This window comes from Centroberyx gerrardi, chromosome 16 (genome assembly GCF_048128805.1).
Source record: "Centroberyx gerrardi isolate f3 chromosome 16, fCenGer3.hap1.cur.20231027, whole genome shotgun sequence".
Classification (NCBI taxonomy): domain Eukaryota; kingdom Metazoa; phylum Chordata; class Actinopteri; order Beryciformes; family Berycidae; genus Centroberyx; species Centroberyx gerrardi.
The window spans coordinates 10,172,876-10,198,186 of record NC_136012.1 but is presented as its reverse complement, the minus strand read 5'-3'; the positions used below and the strand labels follow the sequence as shown (position 1 = coordinate 10,198,186).

Sequence of the window (25,311 nt, the reverse complement as noted above, 5' to 3'; positions counted from 1 at the left end):
AGGTGGATAGAGATGGAGAAAGGAACAGGGAGGGAAATGGGGATATTTAGAGAAAGAAGGAAAGAGGAAGAAACTCTGTTAATGATGATGAATCACTTCCTGATAACTTCCTTAAAATGTGAGATCAGGACAGGCGGATACAGAGAGAAATATTGTTGAAAAGAGGGTGAAACGAGTGGGCCCCGTGATAGAGAGAGAAGTGGAAGAGAGGGATGGATGGAGGGCCTAAGAGACGGATATACAGACTGACAGACTCGGCAATGGCCTTTGCTTTTCTCTCTCTCCCCCAGCTGTATGGTGTCATGAAGGTGTTAGAATTATTGTATCAGTGGCCTCGGGTAGAGAGGAACTACCATGAAGTGGCTGTAACACTGGGGGAATGATTTTCCTGCTGTGTGGGGCTCCTGCATATGGACGGTGGATATGGTTGGACATTTGTTAGCTGTGAGGCATTCAACACACAGTCAGCTTACACATACACACATGCATACACAATCTCTCTCTCACACACACACACACTGACAGAAACACTTCACATGAAATTGTTCTGACAAGGTCAGGATTGTGACTGTGAGGATGTGTGAGCGTGTGTGCATCTGATGAGAATTACGACTGGCGGATGCACAAGCACATGAGTTTGACCACATAATAGCCCACAGTACCAAGGGACACCAGATCTAAGGTCAGTGGAGTTCTGGAAGTCATGTTTCCACACTTCTGTTTCAGCCAATGTTATCTTAACATTCACTCAGCTGTAATGCCCACAGCTAGAATAATGTAAATACAATGAAGATTCATCATCTGGCCTTGCTGCAATTCTAATTCCATGTGCCATTACAGCACAACTGTCCATATATCATGATATAAATATTAAAATAACAGCCATTCTTAAACTGCAATATCAATTGGAACAGATTCTGGAAGGAGCCCAAGAAAAAGTCAAAATTTCCCCCATCCAAAAAAGAAAAAACTACAGGAAACAGTATCAACCATTTCCCACCCTTCTTCAGTCCTCTCTCCATATGGCCAACAGTATGATATACAGTGCTCAAACATGTCAGTCTCTACCCTCCACTTCCTGTCCTTCAGTCTCTCTTTAGGTTTGTCTGATTCTCTCTGTGGGGTTCTATTATTTGTCTCTCTGGGGTCTCGTTCTTTTCTCCTCTTTGTAGAACCAGACTGAGCAGGAAACGAGCATCATGGTCTGGATAACAGCCAACTGGGAAATAGTGCATGCAAGCACGTGTGCACTCGGTCTCTCTTTGTGTCTGTGTCTCTCTCTCTCTCACACACACACACTCACAGACAAACAATGCAAATGAATGTCAGCCCCCTGTGCTCCCAGCAGCCCACCTGTTTCCACTGGCTGCTGATGACCTCATGTAATGATATCAGAGACTACGTGTTTCACTAGAACAGGCCTGGACTGAAACAAAGCAGACAGACACTACTACTATGACCACTATATTAGAATTGCTAGACCTACTGGATGATAGGCTTACTTACATTCTTACAATTACCTGTATTTTCAATATGTATTATTAATTGTAACCCCAATAACTTGCCCACACTCACCATAAAAACTAGAGTAGGTAGCTGGTAAATGTTGCTGCCTGTCTTATGGTGCTGTAGATTTATGGATAAATGTAACTTCAGTTTTCTGTTCAAGGTATATCATTGGTTTAAAACCAGATTCAGAATGGGTATGTATTCATTGCTGTTGGAAGGAGGCAGAAGGCAGGGAGACTCTCTGGGCAGGTCGGCAGTCTATTACAGGACTAACACAGACAAGCACATTCATACCTATGTGCAATGTAGAGTCTCCAGTCCACCTGACTTGCATGTCTTTGTAATGTGGGAGGAAATGGGAGCACCCATAGGCAACCCACGCTAACGCAGGGAGAATATGCAAACTCCACACAGAAAGGGCCGGGGCTCAGGATCAAACCCGGGACAGTGCTAACCGCTGAGCCACTGTGCGGTAAATGTGATCTTAGTCATAAAAACAAAACAAAACGCTGAATGTTTTGGCTTCTTCACCCATTCTGAAAACAACCCGCTCTCTGCGCTGCATGTGCGACCTTATTTCTCCTCTTTCTCTCAGTCTCCCCACTCCCTCCATCTTCAATCCAGTCTCCTTCCCTTCTTCAGCATTAGTGTCTACTTTATACGGCAGAATATTAGATTAGTGAAGAATATGCTGTCGCTGCTGACTGCCTCATTCACGCACTGTGACACAGTACAGTATTCTCCATGCAGACACAGACAGCCACAAGAGCGCAAGTCATCCGTCCGTCCGTCCATCTGTCTGTCCAGTCAAGCAGTGCTTTGTCTCAGTGAGAGAGGCCACTCAGTCGGTCAGTCTGTTAACGAGTCCAGGCCTCTTAATGATCTCCTCCTCTCTCCACTCAGCCATTCAGTTAGAACACACACACACACACACAAAACCAGTCAGTCACTCAGTGGACTGTTGCCTCACTGAGCACCATTGTTTCACTCAGCATCAGCCTCAGTTTTTCCTTATGCAACTCTTTCTCTCTGGAAACAACTTCCTATGACTTGTCTTAACTTTGTGTCAAACTCTATGGGGATTTGTTTCCCAGTTTCCCAGTGATAATGACACCCCTTGTTTACTGTCTGTTTACTCTCTGGATATCATGTGTGTTATATCAGTATGTAATGCATACTGTGTTTATTAGTAGCGTTGATCAAAATACTATTGTGTGTCCAAATCTCTGGCCCTGGTCCCTGCTGAGAGCAGGAAACTAAGGCCGGAAATCCACCATTACACACACACAGAGACTAGGAAAATCCATCAAGACAGCTGAAAGGAAACAACATAAATACAACATAAATAGGCGCACACACACGTGAGTCACAGCTGAAAAGTTAAGAGGAAACCCAAAGGAAATGACTAGTATCCACAAATAAACAGTGTAAGACAGTGGCACAAAGAGAGAGACTGATAATAATCTAGAAGAATCCACATCACCAAGATGGTGACATCTAGAAAATTAGAAATAATAGGTCTACAGAAAACAGTGGGAGCAATATAAACCAATTAAAAATCAAACAAATCCCCCCCAAAAAACACATGGGCACACACAAGCACGCGCACACGCAATTGTGTGTGTGTACACACACCACAGTGCAGATGTAGGTCTAATCTGGATAGCGTATAATCCCATGGAGTGGCTTAATCCAGTTACCTCAGCATCATGTCACTGGGTCAGTGTGTGTGTGTGTGTGTGTGTGTGTGCATCAGGGAGATGGAGAGCCGGCGAGGGTGTGTGTGTGCTATAATAACATCTACAGTGCCGGCTGCGCTCTAGCCAATGGAGTCAGGCTTGGTTATGTTGACATCATGGCTGATTCATAAAATGGGGTCTGGTGTTCAGATTGTAAAATGGCTGCTCTCTGGCTTCCACATGCACAGGCTGTTCATTTATGAGCCTATGGCACCTCTGGTGGCGGCTATGGAGCACTGCACCCACATTGCACTTAGTCACTGTGGGGGAGGAGAGGAGATGACAGAGGCAAAACACGCAGATGCATATACGACTAGACACAGACAGACACACACACAAAAACATACGCATGCACACACATGCACACACACTTGTGGAGTGCCGACATGTGTTAACATCCACATGTTTTATGGTACCAGCTGCCTTTTTGTTATTCCCTCTCACAAAGAAGGCCCCCTTTTCTGGAAACACAACCACCAGCACAACCACTACCCACACACACACACACACACACACACACACACACACACAAACTCCCCTTTTCCTGGCACACCTCCCCCTCCTCTTCAGCCTCTCCAACAGCTGCCTGGCACTGAGAGATGATGAGTGTGTGTGTGTGTGTGTGTGTGTGTGTGTGTGTGTATGTGTGTGTGTGTGTTTGTGTGTGTGTCATGAGTGAAAAACTAAATTCTTCCATTTCGGACTCCTGTTTTTAATTAAGAAAGGGGGAGAAGAGCAAAAAAAAAAGCAGAAAGAGATGGAGGAGGGAGAGGAGGCAGAGGAGGGTTCACAGAATCATGAGGAGCCAAGTCATGCAGAGGTCCCTGTCAATATGTAACTAAGTAAAAGTGTGTGTGTGTGTCTGTGTGCGCGTGCATGTGTGTGCGTCTATCCTCCATCTGCACAAAGAGGAGTCTGTTTATCAGTCAGCAGACCTGAGTCTGTCCTTCACTCCCCCCTCCTCCCTCTCCCTTCCCTTCCTCTCTCTCGCTCCTTAAAAGGAGAAAATGTGTGGTGGAGAAGGTGATGGGTCACCAGACTGGGAGAAAAAAGACAAACAGAAAAGTAGACAGATGGAAAGAAAGAAAAAGTATGATACGGTGAGATACAGAGAGAGAGAAAGAATGTACACTTTCATCCCTGACCACTCTGAACCATGGACTGGACTCAAAGCACACAGTTTCAGCTCTCCCAGAAAGCATAGCCTCTCCTCTTTTCTTCTATCTCTTTTCCTGCCTTTTCATGCAGCCTATTCATCCTCTCATCACCACTCCCTGCTTGTGGAGTGCTGTGGTTTATTTTTAACCCACTAAAAGCTTTCAGATGACGGGCTCCATTGTGTGTCTATGGCGCCCGGAGTGTGCTTTTCATGGGCCCTCTGGCGGCGAGGCGAGAGAAAAGCACAACTTCAACTTTATATAACTTCAAACTAACTTTTTTTCCAGACAGCATTCCAGTGCCTGGAGTTTGCCTTAACTGGAACAGAGGAGAGGGTTTAGTGTTGCAACAGGCTCCTCAATAACAGTTCTTTGGAAAAGTGGCAAGGGTTGCTCAAGAGAAAGAACCACACAGAGACACAAACAAATCTTTTTGCAAACGCTTGACGTCAATAAAGATTAATTCAATACATGCAGGGGAAACTTAATGAGACGTTCTTATGCTTTTGATTTTGCCAAGTTTACTGTAAGAACTCCAAAGTATTTGTCCTAAAAGGGGAATTGGACAAAGAAGGGAGAGGTGGGGGTGGCGGGGGGTGGGGGAGCGGGGGGACATGAGGTTCTTTGTCTAAACTAAACAGAAGGCCAAAACTACGGCAGACAGAAGGACAGCTGTAACCTTGGTCCCTTTAAACTTTAAATGTCCAACATTCTGTCACTCGCTGTATGAGTGTGTGCGTGTGTGAGAGAGTGTGTGTGTGTGTGTGTGTGTTACAAAGTAAAGCGTGTTTGACAGAAGAAGAATAAGGGGGTTTCCACGGTAACCTCGGGGCTGAAAGAGCCCCTTCATCCTGTTTTTCACTGTGAAAGGAAGCGGGGAGAAAGGATTCCTGGCTGTGTGTGTATGTGTGTGTGTGTGTGTGTGTGTGTGTGTGTGTGTGTGTCATTGTGTGAGGAGGACCAGATGGCAGGGTGGGGCAGGGAGAAGGGGGGACGGGGGCAGGATGTGGGAGGGCCAGGATGCAGGGGGAGGGCCTGGGGGAGGGGCTAAGGCCCTGCTCACTTGCGCACCCCTGGTGCATGAACAGTGTAACTGCAGCTCAGATTTACTCCACTGACCTAAATTAGGTATTATCACATTATATCTGCTTTAGAAATAGAAAAATGAGCCAAAAATTACATTTAAAATCACTAGAAAATCAAGATTATATGAATTCATCTTGCTTTGCTATTTGATCATTGGATGTGGTCTGCTGGCTCTCCCTAAACACATTCAACAGAGACCTAAAGAGGAGCACACTTATGAAATTTATTTTTCCATTAGAAGTTTCAAAGACATGATTTTCAAACCTTAGGCTTGTTAGAAGAAGCTTTTAAGAAGCTTGTAAAATATAATTTTATCACTCAGTGCTCTCAAATAGCATAGATAATCAAATTTACAACAATTTGTATACATATTTTATCTGATTTAATTTAAAACAAATAACTCTGGCTCTGTGGTATTTTCCAACATTGCAAAATGTCATGTTGGAGATAAGACATCTTCAATAATCTTCAATAATAGCTCCAACTGAAAGCACCTTAAACTTAGAATAAACTGTGTATCCAACACCTACACAATGACCCAAACAAGAAATGGGCTACATCTGCCTTCTACTTAAAACACATGAAATAAAATCATTATTTATTTCAGCATTAATTTATTACTCCTTCCCTAATGAATGTACTAAGTGTATATGTGTTTTATCTAAATGTGGTGACTACAGGAGGAACAAAGTGTGGTCCTTCTTCAGTGAAGCCCCTGTTGATGTGTGGACCCACAGTGCCCTCCACTGGACAAACTGCTGTACTGCTGCTAGATGACATATGGACAGCGCAGCCCCTGTACCTGGCTACACTGTTTATTACCTTCACACTCTACCTCTCACCATCCCAGGGACGAATGTGTGTGTGTGTGTGTGGACAGTGAGACAAAAAGAGTGTGTATGCAAGTGTGTGAGGGGGACAAAATGGGGGAGAGAGAGGAATGGAGAGTGAGAGTGTGTGTGTGTGTTTGAGGGAGAGAGAGAGAGGGATGTTGTCGATGTGTCGATGTGTGTGTGTGTGTGTGTTGTTCTCCCAGGGCCATTCTGACCTCTCTCTGCTCTTCTGGCCATGAAGGTCTTCAGCGATGACGCACACACGGCACGTACCGGCATCGCTGATGGAAATACGTGCACACATACACACACACACACACACAATACATGCACACAAAGATACACACAGACAGACAGACAGACACACAGACAGCGTATGCTGCCTGCATTGCTGATAAGGTGCGCTACAGTCGACACACCGACACAGCACTACCTTGAACTCATATTCACACTCGCCGAAACCACACAAACAGCCCATAAATCCCCATAGCAAATAACAGAGGACACAGACAGACCCACACGCACACACACACACACACACACACACACACACACGGACACACGCATACAGAGCGAGAGGTGAGCTGCTATGCTGTGCTTATTAAATCAGTCCTATATCAGCCACTCTCCTTGGGACAGCAGAAAAGATTTACTACAGCAATTACACCAGCTAATTACAAGGAAGAGAGAGAGAGAGAGGGGGAGAGAGAGAGAGGGTGTAAAGGAGACGGGGAAATCAAATCAGAAGGAGAGAGAGCAAATAAAGGAGAGTGAAAACTGAGAGACGATGAGAGAGCAAATAAAGGGGAGAGAGAGAGAGAGAGAGAGAGAGAGAGAGAGAGAGAGAGAGAGAAGTTAGTTTGAAGGACAGAGGCGGTGAGGGCAGTATGACCAAACGCAACGAGGAGGCGACGAGACGAACGGAGAGACGGAGGAGGCCATAAAAGCAGGCAAACAAGGGTGACGGATGGAGGGAGAGGGGGAGACGAGGGAGGGAGGGAGGGGGAGAGGGAGAAAGAGAAAGGGTGAGGGTGGGCAACCGATGTTTCGTCTCATCCACTTCACTTTGGACATGACCTTGAGCTCTACGTAATGCCTCAGCCTCGCACACGGTACACACACACACACACACACACACTCCGACTTTGCCCTTCACAACCCGCAGGACATAGACATGCCCAAACGTATAAGGGTGGGGGGGTGGACATTTAGTTCCACATACTAACACATGTATAGGCACTTAACACATACATGACACATACCTGCACTTGCGTTTTCACACAAAAACCCAAAGGCAGCAATACAGAGGGAACAATGTACAAACTCACAATCTAGCCGTGTGTGTGTGTGTGTGTGTGTGTGTGTCTGACTGACTAAGTGAGTGACTCAGTGAGCGAGTGAGTAAGTGAGTGAGTGAGTTTGACTGTGCTGCTCTGGTACTCTGTGTGGTGCTTTGGTGTTTGTTATTCACAGTGTGAATGTCCTTGACGCTGCACTGGCCTTCACAGCACAGTGCTCCCTCTAGGGGGGGGGGAGAGGGAATTACATCATCAAGCAGGCTCGCTCGCTCTTAGGCTGGATATCAATCGACCCTGATCTGTGTTGCTGGTGTTGTGGATGGCATGCGGGAATTCTTTTCGCTTGTGTGTGTGTTCCTGACTGTTGGGATCACCGTGTTTTGCAAGACAGCTGCCTGACAGCCACTGAAAAATGAATAATAACGTGATACTCCATTGATCCCTATAGGGGAATTGTTTTTGTTTCACTCAACAGGGAAATTGATTCACAGGGTTAACTGCAAAACAGCATCGCTGGAGCTGGTAGGGATTCAAAGTCTTGCTCATGAACACTTCAGCAGGGCGGATGCTTGAACCCGGGCTGCCAAGTGTACAGGCATTTCACTGCAGGAGAAGCGTATTGCCCATCTAGACCGTCTCTGTGACATATGCAGAGCCATGCAGGCGGTCTCATTTACATGCACTACACAGAGGTAGAAATGAAAACCTATAAATTGGGTTTCTATCCCAATTAAATAGTTAGATGAACTCTAACACACACACACACGCGCACATACACCCACACACCCCGGGAGGCACATTTTGCCCTGGGCAAGAAGGATTAGGAGCTGCACTCCTGTCAACCCTCAAATATTCATTATTACCTTATGGAAAGATAGCAGAGAGAAGAGTGTGAGCAAGGGGGAGCGAGAGAAAGAGAGAGCACAGAAAAAGAGCATGAGAGTAAGAGATAGAGAGGTACTTTATGAATACAAGCGACATTGAGTTATGGAAAAAAGAGAGATGAGAGGAGGACAGAGAAAAATGGAGGTCTACACGGTGTCATGCCACGGAGGACAGTTAAAAGCTCGTCGCCGTGCTGGAGCACACACTCATCCGCTGTTAATCCTCGGGTTTCTGTCCTCTCGTCTCCATCCATCCATTCCTTCACTCGTCTTTATCTCTGCTTCAGTGATGAGGACAAAGGAAAGCACTCGCTCATTCGCTCCCTCCCTCTCTGCCCAGTTCTCTCTCCCTCTCTTTCTCCTTCTCTTGGTCTCTTCAGGCAAGCCTCGCAGGCCTGATTAGCAATTGTGACTTGACCGCATGGTGGAAAGATTGGCACGCATGCACAGCCACGCGAGCGCATACACACACACATACATATACGCATATGCACACACATATGTGGCAAAGAGGCAGACCAGGGCCAGTTTTGCTGGGTCCCATCACCCCTTGAGCTAAGCCCAGAGACAATGAGGGGGCTGGAGAGGAGGAGGGACTTTTGCCCTTTCAAATGTCAGCCACCGCTCGCAGGACATACACACACACACACTTGAGAAAGTGTATCTGTCTTGAGGCGAAAAGATCGGGCTGTTTTCTGGTGCCTGTCACTATGGCTTCTTCTGCCAACATCACAGCCTGACCAAGTCTGGGAAACTATGGAGAGGAGAGGAGAGGAGAGGGGAGGAGAGGAGAGGAGAGGGGAGGAGAGGAGAGGAGAGGAGAGGAGAGGAGAGGAGAGGAGAGGAGAGGAGAGGAGAGGAGAGGAGAGGAGAGATCAGATGAGGTAAGGAGAGGAGAGGGGAGGAGAGGAGAGGACGAGAAGAGAGGAAGGCAGAGATGAGGAGGAAAGGAGAAGAATGGAGGTGAGAGGAGAAGAGAGGTAAGACAGAGGAGATGAGAGGAAGAGATGAAAGGAAAGGTGAGAGGAGAGGAAAGGATGAGAGGAGTGGGGATAAGAGAGGGGAGGAGTGATAGGCAAAGAGATAAACAGAAAAGGAAGGAGATGATATGAAAGAACGAGTTATGAAGAGGTAGATAGAAAGAGAGGAGAGGAGAGGAGGAGACAACAGCAATAGAGATACGGGAGAGGAAAAGGAAAAGATAAAGATGCAAGGAGAGCAAAGGGGGAGGAGAGACGTAGGGGGACGAGTAAAAAAGTAGAGCAATAGAGAAGGGAGGCGGTACTACGGGGAAAGAGAGATAGATTGTGGAGCGAACGGGATGAGAGAGGAGGATGAGGAGCGAGAGACGGTGTGATAGGGTGAACGGGGTAAGAGAAGGGGAGCGACAGCCCAGCTCCAGAGAGACTTAGCCTCAATCACAAGGATTAACATACTGGACAGACACACACACTCATCTCCATACACACACAGACCCAAAGCTCCGCCTTTGTACTGAAATTTGGTGTACTTGATTTATTGCTTTGAATCAAATGAAGCAGAACGGCAAGTATTCTGATCCTACAATCCATGTTGCCGAGAGCGCGGAGAACGCCTCTGTGCAATATTGTGTGTGTGAACCTGTCTCTTTGTTGCGGATGCTTTGGGAAAACTACCGCAGGTGTTTCAGCTACATCAATAAGGCTGGATCATAGTCAAACTAAGTAGCTGGAGGGGGATGACAACCGTGATCTGGCAACCCCCAACCCTGCGTGGGAACCTGGGAAAAAAGTCTGTCTCTTATCAAAGATCCAATGGGCCGCCGCGGGGTTGCCAGATTGTGAGATAGTTAAGAGTGTATGTTTCCCCCCCAAAAAATAGCGCTACCCCCTGAAGGAACTAAACAAGAGAACGAGATATTTAAACAGAGAGACAAACAGACGTGCAAATCCTCTCCTAGAACATCTGTCTGCTGGCCTCTCAGGAATTGGCCGCAGTTGGAGCTAGACACACAAGACACGCACGTGCACACGGAGACACAAACAAAAACATACACACACACACACACACAAGTACACACCTAATCCCCACCATGTGCTTAGTGAGCCATGGGGGGATGTGTTGCCAATCAGGCTGCTGTGTGAGGCTGGGCGAATGAAAACAATCAAGGAACAACAGACAATATGGCTCAGACATTGGCACGGTGTTTTGTGTGTGTGAACGACGGTGAGTGTGTGTGTGTAAACTGGCTTACACGTTCATACACACATAACGCTCACACCCTCCAGAGACCAGCCTCTGTCCTCTCCCTACCCCGGTCCCTCTAGGATTTCACTGAGTGAGTTTTTCTGGGACTACTGTAACTAAAAATGCTTCATACTGAGGGTGGCTTTTTCAGGCAATGAAGAATGAGAAAAATCTGCATTGTTTTTCTGCGTGTTTGTTGAAAGCACAGTGACGCTAGTATAACGTTAACGTGATTCAATTGTCGACAGGTGCTTTAATTTGGCTGTTGGTTGTTGGGAAGTTGAGACGGGGACTTGCAAATCTTGGCGCCTGTCATTTTGCGTGGAGCTGTGAGTAGATTAATTTGGTTAAGGTGTGAAAATCTGTCAACGGTGTAAGCCTTAGTGATAGATGCAGGGAATTGTTAATTAATACAAATCTTATTGCAAGGACAACTGTGGTTGGTGTGTGTGCATGTTTGCTGTATTGCTGCAGACGGACATGTCAGTGTGTATAGTCTTGTCAGAACAGCGTCAGCCGCCAGAGATTGTGAGACTGTCAGCTACGGGGGGTGGGGGGGGTGAGATGGGGGTTAACAACACTACGACACTCAGAAGTTGCTGCCCACACACAACATATGCTACAGACACACACGCATACACACAAATAAGAAGGGACACCCACACGCGCATATACACTTGAGATACTGTATGTTATTATCACTAGCACTGGTGGTGGGAGGATGGATCAGGACCCCCCCCCCAGCATGGTCATCATGTGAGGCCATCTGCGGTCTGTGTGCGTGTGTGTGTGTGTGTGTGTGTATTACAGGTTTAACTGTACTTATGAGGTCCACTGGTCCTTGTAAGTATGGTACAATTACCGGAAAACAACTTAACATTACATTTTTTGCTAGTATATTCATCTGTTAAAAATGTTATTTTATGGTTAGGGTTAAGGATTGAGAGTCAGTAAAAAAAACAAAAACGCACTTGCATCACAAGATTTGTGGGAACATTCCGTTGACTGTGTTCTACCTGTTGTTTGTGCTTTACTGTGGTCTGACCTATCTAGCGTGTGTGTGTGGGTAAGTGTGTGTGTGTGTGTAGCTAGCTATCGTTCCCCTCTCTGTCTTGTCTCTTCTCACGGCTCAGTGAGTGTGTCAGTCTGCATTGGCCCTCTCGGAGAAGCCACCCAGAGATGGCAGCGCCATTAAAATTTAACCCACTATCTCACCGCTCACCACACACACGCACGCGCCCCACACACACACACACACACACACACACACACACACACACAGGCAGGAGAGAGATAGAGAAAGGGAGAGATAGACAGACAGACAAGGATATACAGGCATGTATCTAGCCACAGATATCCACGCACTCATATCAGGACACACACACACACACACACACACACACACACACACACTCATTCATTCCCCTAAGAGTCAGTCAGATGTGATAGCGGGAGATGGGGAGCGACGGAGCGAAAGATCCTATACGGACGGAAACTAAAGAAGATGGAACAGATTACAGCCTGAAACACACACACACACACACACGAGCAAAGACAGACGCGCGCACCCACACCAACACATACACACACACACATCTCATCCATAGACAGTTATGGAAATGAGTGGCATCAATTCAGCGGGGGAAATGGAGAATGTATCAGCCATATGTCCTATCAGTCTACACTACACCTCTCTCTAAATCTACGTCTCCCTCCGTCTATCTATTGCTTTCTCCCTCATCAGCTCTCCTCTTGCTTCTCCCTCTCCTCCACAAGCCATCACTCTTTTAGTTTCCCTCCCACCTCTTTCTAAGTCTCTCACTCTCTCGCTGTTCAATACCTTCTGACACACACATTTTCTCCTTCTTTTTCTGTCCTCTTTCTCTCTCTCCCCCCCCCCCCTTTCTCTCTCTCTCTGTCTCTTTTGCTGCTCCTGTCCCTTTCTGCCCCAGTGGAGTGTGGGATAGCAGGCAGCGCTGGGAGGCCTCTGGTCTCTTAATTAAGAAGCAAGGCGGAACGAGGCCGCAGTTAACGAGGGCACTCACACACACACACACACACACAAGCACTCATAGAGTACGTTCACAAAGAAGTTGGCAGCTGACACACAGTTACAGAGCAGCGTGCTTTGGTCAACACACGCACACAATTTTCTCTTCTCTCACACATCAAAACACCCAATCAGAGGCAGAGGACCTGGGTTGAACTGTATGGGGCCAGGACTCAATCAGCTAGCGCAATCAGGCACAGGACACACACACACACACACACACACACACATTCAGTCACACACGCGGCTACAATCACACACAGGGACGACGCACGAGGACGCACGTAATAAGCCCAGAGCTGATGGACGAGAGGAAGGCCATGATATTATTCAGTCTACCTCATCGCCACTGTAACCAACACACACATACACAAACACATATACACACACACACACACACACACACACGCACACACACACACAAAGGAGGCGGGGTGGGAGTAGCTATTTTGAGAGCGCGTGCGTCCGTTCTCGGCGAAGGTGACTTTGGGCTGGCTGGAGTGGTAATTGGGTACACATACAAATGCCTTTTTCTTCCTCTTCTCCACGTTCGCTTCAAACTTTCTCTTTTTTTCCCCCCCGTCTTTTCCTCCCTCCGTGCCCCCCCTCCCCCCCTCCCCTCACCGCAGCCCCCGAACGTGATTACATTTCCGACATGAGAGAGAGTGAGAGAGAGAGAGAAAGAGAGAGAGAGAGGGAGAGAGAAAGGAGAAAGAGAGATGGAGAAAAGGGAGAGAGACAGATGATTGACTTGAAAAATAGAGACAGGGTAGAAAATAGCTCTTGCACTGGATGGCAAAAAAAAAAAAAAACTCAACAAATGCACGCACACACACACATTAGCATTTGCCCCCTGCACACAAAAACACACACCTATATATACATATATATCATTTACTCGGCAGGGGAGTGAGGCAAAGCGGAGAGAGAAAAACCAGAATGTCACTCAGACTGTCACCCTGCTCTTTTCGGTCGAGGCGTGCACGCACACACACACACACGGACACGGACACACGCACACACAGCGCAATGGCCATCTCATTTCCTCAGACGAGTGACATTTTCTCTTTCTCTCTCTCCTCCCTCGTTCCGTCGCCGTGGTGATAAAATTAGCATTCCTTTCCTTCGTCTGCTTCTCCCTCCCTCGGCGGCTGGACAAGAGGTGAGGACCAGAGGGACGGAAGGAAGGAGAGAGAAAGAAAAACAGGAGAAAAGATAGACAGACAAAGACAGAGAAAAGAAAGAGAGAGACTTGGAAAGAGACACAAAGACAGAGAAACTGAGTGTGGGAGACAGAGATAGAAAAGGGAGAGAGAGACAAAGAGAGTGAGATACGACAGACAAAGAGAGAGAGAGAGAGAGAGAGAGAGAGAGAGACAGAGAGAGAGAGAGAGAGAGAGAGCATCCAGACTTGTGGAGAGAGTAAATGAGGGAAAAAAATGGCCCTCGAGGGATTCTTATCACCATGACAACCCTCTCCTGTCTCCTTTGCTGTCCAGTTGCATGACGAACTGATGCTACTTCAGTGGACCTCAGCATGGTCAAAACACACACACACACACACAAGAAGAGTCGTGGTAATCAATAGGTGGCGGAATAATGAGTAGTGCTAAGTTCCAATGCAGTTTTAACAACAAACTTCAAGTTTTAATGTATGGCTGAATAAAGAATGGAGAGAATATGCAGCCTACATGAACAAACAGCTGGACAAGCGTGGCTGAAACTACTTCCATGTTTACTCGGTGTGTGTGCGCTCCACTTCTGTGTGTGTGGGCGGGTGTGTGTGTGTTTCTACGGGGACAGGGTAGAGGGCCCACAGAGTATAATTAAAAGCCAGAGACACTGAGTCCTTGGGAGGAAAGCGACTGCAGCAGGAACTTTACTGGGAGAGAAAAAAAGAGGGAGAGAGAGAGAGGGAGAGAGAGAGAGAAGAAAAGGTAGAACTGACCTTTAAAAACATTGAGGGAGAGACAGAGAGAGAGAGAGAGACAGAGAGAGATGAGAGAGGTGGAATGGAAGATGGGATAGTGGGAGATAGACTGAATTAGATTATGCTGAATTGAATGCGGCAAAAAAGGAACAAAAAAAGTTGAGAGAAAGAGCAGGAGAGGAAACATTATTGGACTGAGTTGTTTGTGAGGGAGGAAGGGGAGAGAGAGAGAGAGAGAGAGAGAGAGAGAGAGAGAGAGAAAGAGAGAGAATCCTAATCAGAAATCTGCAGGGACAAAATAATAAGGCTGCCTGACAGCAAATGTCAGCTCAGGGAGGGGGAGCAGATGGAGAGAAAGAGAGAGAGAGAGAGAGATACAAAGATACAGAGAGAGGCAAAGAGAGGAGAGAGAGGAAAAAGGAGAGAAAAAGAGTCAGAAGGGGCAGCAGAAAGTAGAGAGGTATGAGAAAGGTGGGCTTGGAGGGATGGGGAAGCGAGGAGGGAGGAACACAATCTTTCTGATGCTAAGAAGCAACATATAGGAAAGGAAAGATATTCCCCATCTCCCATTGGAGGGAAATAGAGCTGCCAGGTCAGGAGGGTGAATCCTCATATGAGAGTGTGTGTGTGTGTCTGTGTGTGTGTGTGCCTTCACCGCCTTGCTGGGGGAAATATTGCCCTTGAGCCAACCTTGACTGCTGTTTCACTCCGGCTAAGCTCTGCTTTTAATTCCCGAATCAACCGCCATCTCTTCTTCTCTCCCACGTTACTTCATCACGGCTGGCTGGTGAGAACAGAGCCTCTTGGTCTCTCACCATGCTCTCCTCTTTAGCTGCTCAATACTAGCGCTCCATTCTTCTACCAGCAGAGATAGGAGGACAGAGAGAGAAAAACCAAGAGAGGAAAGAAACCTATAGGGACGGAACCAGCCTCCGCAGTTAAAGGGAACATCTGCCCCTACCATGCATTTCCAAAATGTTTTTTTTCAAATGATCACAGGCAGTTTATTTAATATTTATGAATGCGGACAATGCTCTCCCAAACCTGGATCATGGACGCCAAAAAACAATCTGTAATGCAGTATTTCCTTCACATTCATTTAGCATAAATCATACGATCATATAAAATCACCCTAGGTTCTACCACATTGGTCTCTCATTGCTCTCATTTTCAAATTCTCAAATCCAGAAAGTCTGTCTCAATAACATAACATTTTAACATCACAGATTATAGCCTCAGCTCATCTGTTTTTCACTTTGGGAAACAAAGAATCATCTTCGCAAATCTACACTTGACAACAACAGATCATAGTAATAATGTATGAGAGTGTCTATACAGAGTGAGTTTTGCTACATCAGAGTAACGCCGAGCACTGTTTGGCCTCCCAGGCCTGTAAATTTTTTCCTGGTATTCAGGGATGGCTTAAGGACAACAGACAAAGATCAGAAATGAATGGGAAAGAAACAGAAGTATCTTAAGTGTCTTTCCCATCTATCTAAAATTCTATAGTTCTATAATTGAAGTGATTGAACTGTGGCCACAGTTTGAAAAGTTAAAACATTCAGTTCAAAGTGAGGCAAAATCAGATAATATATTCATGCTGTTAGGGCGAACATGATGATGTGAATCTGAATGGGATACTTGAGATGGAACCTTATTAAGCAGTTTAACAGTGCTTTTAAGTTAGGACTGGACCAAGGTCAATGGAGTAGAACTAGGGTTATTCAAAAGAATCCAATTATCACAGAACCGACTAGTTTGGCTATTGCACAACTGATAGTTTCAGCCAGACAGTCAGAATGGTCAAAGACATGTTGCATCTATGGACATAATTCCCATAAAGCAGAGCTAGCTGCACATTACCGGTTGCTATGCCAACTCTTGAGGTAACCAGGGGGATAGTTAGCGATCTCTCTTGTTCTCTTCTCTTATGTATCAATAGCACTTTGAAGAAAACTTTAAAGACAGTGTTAGCGCCGACGTTACTCAGCAGCAACCTTACACCGATTGCATCACCATCATATCCATAATCACAGTAGAGAACGCCTTCTTGGGTATCACTGTTGTAACAAAAAACAATTCCAATATTGAGAGAAAACGGTGGAATCTGAATCAACGGCATAGCAGAAGACAGTTGATGGGAAAAGGAGCCGCTTGTGGAGGGGCAAACTTTAGAGAAATCGGAATCTCTCATCTCTCAGAATCGATGGGGATGATCAATAACATGCCTATGATTTATTTATTTGCTGTCTAGCTACTAATTTAAGTACAAATGATCAAGAAAAGAAGATCAATTTATGTGCTCAAGAGTGGGGAACATAATATTTAAAGAGCTAAAAGTAAACTCTAGCCGGACTGACGCTACCCGAGGTTTCCCTTTAACTTCAATGCTTGGACAAACTACGGTCAATAATAATCCACTCATTTCAGCACATCATTTTGAGTTACTGCAAATGTATGTGATAAATTCAAATGTGAGACACCGCTTGGTATTGCATGCCATTACATCACCATTACAAACTGTAATGTCTTAAGAACCACACTATCCACATTTCCCTGGTAGCTGGCATGGCATATTATAACATCTACTTTGATTAAAATTAAGCACTGTAAATGTGAGCAGCACCTAGATATCCTAATCAAACTGTAATACCTATATATGTAGAGATTTAGACTAAATGTAAAGGATTAAAAGGGCATGCGGGTAACGTGAATTCAAATTAGAGATGGAAATCTTGAAAATCCAGGTTAGTTTTTCTTAACACATCTTTTATATCTCTGTGATTATCTAGACTTCCGCTAGGATAAAGAGAAGCATAGCGGAGCGTCAGCCCTGAGCTATACATCTATAAGAAGGTCAACAAGTGAGAGAGGTTATCAACTACTTTAAAACCTGTGCCTGTGCTTCTCGACCAACCACATTTTCACCATCACACCTTCAGCCCTCTTCCTCAGTGAGGACATCTTCCCAATCACTTGTTCTCTCGCTCTCTCTCTCCCTCCACCTCTCTTTCTCTCTACCCAGTGAGTAATGGCGGGAGCGAGGGACGGTGGCAGAGGGCTATAAAAGTGTAATTTGCTCCATTTTCCTCGGGAAACCAAATTCACTTTCTGTCCTGCGTTACAATCTGTTAACATTCAGACGGCCAGCGTTGCAGACAGCGCATTACCCGCCTACACTCGCAACTAATGACCCTCGCATAGAGAGTATGCACACACACACACACACACACAAGCACAGGGAACAAGGACACAAGCTATAAGTACATACAAAGTACACATACACATTCACTTGCGTGTGCGCGCACATAAACACAAAGACTCCAATTCGAGCCGTAATGGACTGAGAAAGGGGAAAACGGGAGGAGAGAACAGGAGGGGCAGAGAGAGCGAGAGATGAGAAAGAGAAAAGGTAGATTGGAGGAAACTCTCCGTGTAGAGAGGGTAGGCATGTTTCCTTGAATTAAATTAAAGAACTTGTTCCATCTCACTTTACTTTCATGAAGGAAAAAAAAGAACAAAAACTCTCTCCACCCCGCGAGCCTCCCTCCTCCTCTAATCTCTCTCCTCCTCTAATTCTCCCAAACTCTTGTTCACGTGTTCTCTCTTTCCTTGTATCCCTTTTCCTCCTCCACTGTGTAATTCTCCCAAACTCTTGTTCACTTATTCCATCTCTTTGTCACCTTGTTCACTTATTCCATGTCTTTGTCTCTCTCCATCCCTAACTCGCCAATTCACTAAAACTCTCATCTCGCCATCCCTCCCTCCCTGCAATCCTCTCTCCCTTTCCCTCTCCTCCATTTCCACCTCTCCTCTCTCAGGGAGCTAATAGCCACCTCCTTTGTTCTTGGTGAACAGCGGGGAACAATGGCGGAGTGGGGCTTGTCGGCGTGGCGACAGGCGTGAGAATAGAGCGAGAGAGAGGGAGCAAGAGAGGGGGGGGGGGGAGAGAGAGAGAGAAAGAGAAAGAGAGCGCAGGGGGGATGCTGGTTGTTAGCCGGGCGGCAGGGAAGAGAGCGCCGGCTAATTACACTCGTTTCCATGCACACCGCAATTAAACCCTGACGCACACACACACACACCGCCCGCGCTCAGAATATCCACCGCCAGCCACACACACACACACACGCTCGCTCTGCAACATCAGAGAGAAAGAGCGAGCAAGGGAGGAGGAGGGAGGGAGGGAGGGAGGTAGAGAGAGGTTGGGAAGAAAGAAAGAGAAACAACGAGAAAAGATTGAGGCTATTTTAAAACAACGCTACTGTTCTCTCAAGTAGCGTGGCACAAGTTCATTAAACTTCCAGCGCAAATACAATCAGCTCCATCAACTCTATTTAAATAAGTTGACATTAAGGGATGTGGTGGCTCAGTGACCTCATCACACCCACGTATTGTTCACCCTAATCTAATCTGCAAGCACAACACACTGCGCTCACCAACAGTTGCTGCACTGTGTCTGTCAGCCTCAGTTTCAATGCTCTATCACTTTAATTCTCCCACTCTCTCTTTCATCAGTTGCATCTCTCTCGCTCTCCGGCTTCCATCAGTTCATCTCCTTCTCTATCTGTCTCATCAGCTCATCTCGCTCCATCTCTCCACAGGATGATCCCCCTCTCCTGAGATGAAGAAGTTTAACTTCACACAAATTAACAAAGTGGGAATAAGGGAGGGAGTGAAGGAGAGGTTCAGAGAGAGAGGAAGGGAGGGGGAGAGAGAGAGAGAGAGAGAGAGAGAGAGAGAGAGAGAGAGAGAGAGAGAGAGAGAGAGAGAGAGAGAGAGAGAGAGAGAGAGAGAGAGAGAGAGAGAGAGAGAGAGAGAGAGAGAGAGAGAATGGCAATGGGGAGACTTACATCCAGGTCACGCCACCCTGCAGGGTAGAACTTATCCTCCTTCTCATAAACACCCCTTCCCAGCACCCCTCCATCCATCCATCCCCCATCACTCCTTTCCATTAACACACATCTCAGAGAAACATGTGTTCCACACTGTGTGCCTGGCTATTCTATTATTCATGCCATTTAACGCTCACCCAAAGTGTGTGCATGTGTGCGTTAAGTGTGTTCGGAGTTCATGTGAAAGAGCAGAAACGTGTGTCACTACATGGCTGAAGAATGGCCGATGAACACGGCACCGGGCAAATTGAGCTTTGAGTGTTAACAGCAACAGTGCGGCACAAGCGCGCACGCACACACACACAAATGCACACATGCACGCAGCAGCGTGAACGCACATGCGAAATGCAGGCTGCCACTGAGGCAGATGAGGAGTGAAAGAAGTCACATTAAACAGCCAAACTTGTCCTGTTTCGCTTTCATAGCCCCAGTCCATTTTCATAATGCATTAAAGCCACCGCTGAGAAGAGAGGGAGATGGGAGGAGGAGAGGAGAAAGACGAGGAGGGGATAGAGAGGGAGCAAGAGAGGGATAGGGAAATGGAAAAGGAGAAGAAACATTCTCAAAGTAATCTAAAGCTGGTGGATGTATGGGGGGGCGAGGAAACGAGATAAGGATGAAGGGAGTGGAGGAGAGAGAAAGGAGAGCTCGTCTCCGCAGCGAGATATGGGGATAGAGAGTGTCTGATAGAGGCGCAGACAGATTAGGGAGGTGGATAAAAGAAGATGGGATGCACTGATAGAGCAAGTCAGGATGACGGCGAGAGATGGGGAGGATGATTTAGTCACAAACTTCGAGAGTGTGTGTGTTATAAATGCACGTGGGTCTCTGTGTTTGTGTGTGTGAGTATGTTAATGTGCGCAAGTGCTTCCGTGTTTGTGTGTGTTATACGTGCATGTGTCTTTTGTGCGTGTTTGTGTGTACAGTGGCACAGGGCAGAAGGTTCTCTGTTTCAGCACCAGCAGGCTGATGAGAGTTTGGGGCCAAACAGCCTGGAGGCACTGCTGGCCTTGTTACTTACTCACACTCACACACACACACACACACACACACACACACAATCTCAAATTTAAACCAGACAGAGCTATGGCCACTGCAACAAGCTGAACAATCTTCTACTTCTACTGATCATAACAATGTAGCTGACACATTATGAAAACACTGGAGATATTGAAATATTTATGGCCACGCATTAATACCTATTCATTATGTGAATAACCACTTGTTTATAGCTAGTAAGAACACATTTTAATGAAACCATATCTTACATCACACCAACTATTATTGTACCCACTGCTACGTTAATGTCTATTAGCCTTCCATTAGAACTACAGCGATTGACTAGAATTAGTGCCTGTCTCCTTATCTGTTGGGAGGGGATGGGATGGAAAGGGAAGAGTTAAGGAACCAATAGAATAGGGACCGAGGCAGCCAAAAGCCTATCTCCTCCAAGTCAGTGGCGTGAAGGCTATCTCACACACCTGACAGAGACAGAGCACTGCCAATAATGCCAGAGGGAAGGAGAGAGAGGGATGGGGGGGGGGGGGGGGGGGGGGGGGTGAGGGAGAGAGGGAGAAGGAGAGAGCAGAAGAGTGGGAAAGGAAGGAGGCAGAGAAAGAGAGAGCATAAACCAGAGGCATGAAAGACAGAGAGATGGATGGATAATGGTGGGCAGAGTGGTCACAGGATGACAAATGCCGAGCCTACTGTGGGTTGTTTTGATTTGAATGCCTGTTTCCTCATGGGAGAAACCGACGGGGAAGGAGGGTTGGAGAGGTATAGGCCGCATTTTGTGTATGTTTGTGTGTATACGTGTGTGTGTGACAGAGAGAGAGAGCTGGAGACTGATAGAGGCACAGTGTTGTAAAAGCACTAAGAGCCCCAGCAGCCACACGCTAAATCTTTAATCAGACATTAATAAAAACAATATCATTACTGTCTGCCGAAGGAAGAGTCAACGCACACCTCACTGAATCTGGCAGGTGCACGCACGCACGCACACACACACACACACGCACACACACACACACACACACATTTGCGGGCAGGCAAACACTCATGCAGGCATAAACAAGCCCATCACTCTCATTTTTCCTCTCTTCACTCAGTCTCCTTTCAGTCGCAATCCATCTATCTCTCTCTTCTTTTATTGCCTTTCATCTATCAGTCTACCTTCAAATCAATGTGTAGAGTGGCCTCCCTCCTTCCATATCTCTTCCAGGCTTGTGAAAAGGTAAAAACACACACAAAATATGAACACACAAGCACACACACGGACACACACACTCATAAACGAAAGGCTGGATGGTTGGAGAAATGGATGCAGGCGGACTGAAAGCAGCGTCTCAAGGACAAAGGTAAGCCACTCAACTCTCGTCTGAAAGGAGAGCTGCTTTATAAAGGGGTCGAGGCATGTCAAGGTACTGTAAGTAGCGTGGCTCTACAGTCGCGCTCTGCACCATGGAGGAAAAAAGCTATGAAAAACAGGAAGTCAGACACAAAATGGCCGTCCAAAGGGGCCCGCCTGCACGTCTTAGCCTTCATGAAAGAGTAGCGGGGCTGTAGAAAAATCTCTTTCTCTCACTCTCTCTCCCTTTGACAAAGCTAGGCAGGGAGGATGAAAGGGCTGAATGAAAGCCTACACAGGACCTTAGAAGACAGGATAATGGCGGCACAGAAGGCAGGAAGGAGTAATAGAGAACAAGGGGTGAGGAGAAGAATGAAAAGTCGCTTTATGGATGTTCCTCCAACATGCGAAGGGAGGGGAGTCAAAGGGAAAGAGAGAGTGATAAGGATGAATAAGGATAGGAAAGAGGAGTAGGAGGGGGTAATAAGTAACAAGGAGAATAATAAGTAAGGCAGACAGTGGGAGGGAGAGAGGGGAGAGAGAAAGAGAGAACAAGAGGGGGGAAAAACTGAAAGAGATAAAGTAATAAGAAAAAGTCAGAAAAAAATCATTACTCTTTTTCTTTACTTTTTTTGCTTGGTTCTGGATAATCCTTGCCCTATATACACTCGAGTAGAGCGGGCTGTGTGTGTGTGTGTGTGTGTGTGTGTGAACGGATCACGCACCGATAACATTACACTCCTTAATTCCTAATTAATCCCTCTAAACTGGATTATGGCGCAGAGCATGACAACGCCAGGATTCAACCCTTCGCCCCAGTGACTCTGTATGTGTGTGTGTGTGTGTGTGTGTGTGTGTGTTTGTGTGTGTGTTTTAACGTCACTTTAGCTGTGTTTCAGCTTGGGTCTCAGAAGGCCGGCCTGTCCTCGGTCACTTGATGTTGGGAAATGAAGCTGACAGAGCCGGAGGTCCCCTATGACACACGTGCACACACACATACTCCCTCTCTCTCACACACACACACACACACACACACACACACACAAATGCGTAAGGAGTCCCTGAACCGCAGGTCTTGAAGTGCTTATGAATTATTGTGGTGAGTGGCGAGAACTCTTAGCATTACTTTATACAGTTTAAGCGGGGACTCATGGGGGCTATGTGCTTACTCACACAACAGACACTCAGTCCCTTGACACACAGACACTTGTCCTGGTTAGAAAGCTGCCACACAAACCGTCCCCTGTGATGTAGTCCGCCTCACACTGCAGTCTGTCGCTGAAATAAAACCGGAGGGCTCTACAGACACCAATACTAATGAATTCATTTTATGTTCTATTGTCCTTTATAGATGAGCTGAGAAGTGTGGTTTATAGCGAAATGTCTTCCATTTCTGCTCATTTCTTTTGGTTATACGGTTATGAAAGACTTGAGCTATGTTCCGGAAAATGTGGATTCTATGTGGAAAACTTAATGTGAAAAGACTCAGAAATTGTACTTTGTCATTGCAATACCCAAGTTGATTCCGTAATATGTCTATTATACAGAACTTTCAGCATGCTGTAGGGATGTGTCTTGTAATCGTGTTTTTTACTGAAATAAAAAAAAAAACTGCTTTTCTGAACCTCACACATCAGAGCTTACAAGTTAACAAGACATGCATTATGAGCAAATAATGCACCAATGCAAAATGTATTCTCTTAATTAAGCAAGAACACACATTTCATATTTTGAATAAGCTTTAACACGCTATTTTAGAGTACTGTAGTTGTTTGAAAATGTCATTCATCTGAACCCTCTGCCCTTACCAAAGAGGCGGGATCAGCCAAGGTTTGCTACGACATACAACTGACTAGCCTGTTGTCAACAAGCTAATGGTCCTACCATCTGATGATAATAGTACTCAGCAGTTAGTCAGTTGTCTAGCAGTGATAACAGAGGAACTACAGGAGCCATTTAATTGGCTCATTTTGCTGTATGATATTGTCATTTGGTGTGTGTAATGTATTTGGGTAATAGAGAGCACTGTTAGGGGGTTTTGGCACTTTTACATAAGCAGAGGTGACCAGGTGGCTGTCGAGTAGAATGACTGGGGTAGAATGCACAGCATCACCAAGTTGTTGATTCTGAACTATAATGGACTATCCTTTGTTCCAAACAGTCATTTGCATCTGCTTTGCTGTGGCCATAGTTGAAATCTCATCATGCAATAAATGAGTGAATCCCAAAGCAACAAACGTGGACATGATGAATGGTTGTATAGACCTTATAGCTGATGCAAAGTGCCTGTCCATTTTGGCTGAAACTATCCACATTTGAACAAAGGTATAAAATAACACATAACATGCCATATTGTGTTATCATGTGTACTGTGTTGTGCTCTCTGTGCTGATTACTCCATGCTCCGTCTATAGAGAAGATTGGGGGGGTTAGGAGAGGGGAAGTAGTGTGATGGAGGGAGGGAGGGAGGGTCACAGAGGGATAGATGGAGGGAGTTGGGGAGAATTAGCATGCTTTCATGCGTTCTGCGGCTCAGTGGAGCTACACGGAGCTTGTTGATGCCTCTAAGTGCTATGCAGTATTAACCAGACAATCTCTAAGGAGGCCCGACGCACTTGTGTGTGTGTGTGGTGCGCTGACTGACCGCTAACTGTGTACAGTTAAGTACCAAGCCCTAGATAACCTATTTGGAGAGCAGAAAGGGAGAAAGTAGGGAGGGTAGAGGAAGAAAGAGAGAGAGAGAGAGAGAAAGAGAGAGAGATAGGGAGAGGGAGGGAGAAAGAGAGAGAGGAGAAAGGGAAGTGTGGAGATTCAGTGGAGAGCCAAACAGTGTCAGGAGGGTGAGCTGTTAAAATGTCTGGTGTGACGCTGTCCTCCCTCTGAGAGAAAAAGATAGAGAGAGAGAGAGAGACAGAGAGAGAGAGAAGTGCGGAGAAGAGACAGCGTAAACAGGCAGAGAAAGGTCCCTGTCCATCCCCTGTCTCTCTCACTCACACATGCTGACTGAGAGAGAAAGACGCAGACATGCAGGACACACACACACACGGACGCGCACACACACACGTCGGTCAAGTCACCTTTCGTTTGTTGCTCGAGGGCAGCAGTGTCATCTCTCCTGCAGAGCACTCAGCTATAATCAGCTGTCACAGCAGCCAACAATACAGTACGTCACTCCACCAACCTGTGCATCTGGCCGCTCTATCCAACTCTTTCTCTTTCTTTTCACCTTTTCTCACTTTCCTCCTCTCTCAGCGTCATCTAAACTCGATTTCCCCATTTCACCTCGCCTCCATCGCTCCATCTCCATCTCCTCCATCACTCTGGGTCTCTCCATCATCTCACCTCACCCTTCTATCATTT

General features: G+C 46.3%; 1 protein-coding gene across 1 annotated transcript in view; it reads right to left on the bottom strand.

The window, feature by feature from the left end:
* Positions 1–25,311, bottom strand: part of diaph1 (diaphanous related formin 1) — an 85,536-nt gene that overhangs the window by 405 nt on the left and 59,820 nt on the right. The window lies entirely within an intron of this gene.